Source organism: Pseudophryne corroboree, chromosome 3 (genome assembly GCF_028390025.1).
Source record: "Pseudophryne corroboree isolate aPseCor3 chromosome 3, aPseCor3.hap2, whole genome shotgun sequence".
Lineage (NCBI taxonomy): Eukaryota > Metazoa > Chordata > Amphibia > Anura > Myobatrachidae > Pseudophryne > Pseudophryne corroboree.
In genome coordinates this window covers 326,824,963-326,826,263 of record NC_086446.1, presented here as the reverse complement: position 1 = coordinate 326,826,263, position 1,301 = coordinate 326,824,963, and the positions used below count along the sequence as shown (strand labels likewise).

The following is a 1,301-nucleotide window of genomic DNA, read 5'->3' as shown; positions in this document are numbered from 1 at the left end:
CCGGAAGTGAACAAGCCCGCAAGGGTGAAACGCGTTTTCCACGGAGGGACCACTCCATGGAAGGACCTGCTGGCACCAGCCTTTTCTAGGACATGACACCGCAATCACTCCATTGGACTGTCATATTCTGAGCTTCGTAAGCCTGCACCCATTTGGGTGAATAGCTTATTCAGTACCAATAGATGCCTATCCATATCTGATATATATGTATGTATAGGTGATTCTTACATTTAGGCTGAGTTATATATTATTTTATATGTATATTTTTTTGTGCTTTTTTCACATTTGACACAAATTTATTCACATGTGATCTCTGTATACACAGTGATTCACATATGATTCCTGGATCCAGGAACGGTTAGTTATTTAACAGCCTGCACAGCGAACAGTCCTATGTGTCAGGGATCGTTTTGAGCCAATATTACATCCACATCTCTACACCATAATCAGCTGTGCAACAATTTTACTTATTTCCATCCACAATTTCGTTTGCAATGTATCCAAATTAGGAATGTTTCTAAGTTGCAATAATATGTGGTGTCTCCATATAGGAGAATAGATGTCTGACTGACACACGATTTACAAAACTGCCTGACGTTTGAGATTTAATTAGGAGCTCTTTTTTCTCCTACAAGACTCACTGAATAAGTTACTATAAAAAAGGATATATATTTTTTCTATAACCCCTTCTTTTCTGACTTACTATCTTTCCGTGGACTCTCATCCACGATCCAGGAGGCACGACGCCACATTTGTGGTGGGCGTTGCACCTTGCCTAACGGGGGAAAGCAGATCCACATATTATACTCTATCTTACTTTTAAAACTACATCTTCTACTGCTCCTATATAGGTGCACTCTCATTGGTATATAGTTCCTCTACTATCATACAACGCTGCTAATGCCCGATCTTGTCCGATCTTGGAAGCCAAACAGCGTTGGGCTGGGTCAGTACCTGGAGAGGAGACTTCCTGGGAATACCCGGTGTTCTAGAGCAGGCACTACTCCCTTTATTTAAAAGGTGAACACCAACAGCAGTATCACCACTAATCTCTTCTTTCTTTCCTTTGTTCTGTCAATTCAGCGTCAAGCTTTGTCAAACTAATTTTTATGTATATATAACAAATACGTGCATATTCGAAGTAACTGGTGACCACCAAAGTGTATAATAAGGATCCAACCTAAGTGGTTCTCTGAAGATACACTACTACACACTTTGTGGTCCTTCCTTGGTCCCATCAATACAGAATTTCTGTACTGGTCAGGAGAAACGGGTATTAGACAATCAAGTGTCTACAACCT

At 40.4% G+C, this 1,301-nt stretch overlaps 1 pseudogene; it reads left to right on the top strand.

Annotated features, from left to right (window-relative positions):
- The first annotated feature begins 876 nt into the window (after window positions 1–876).
- On the top strand, window positions 877–995 carry LOC134898385 (5S ribosomal RNA; annotated as a pseudogene).
- Window positions 996–1,301: the final 306 nt, after the last annotated feature.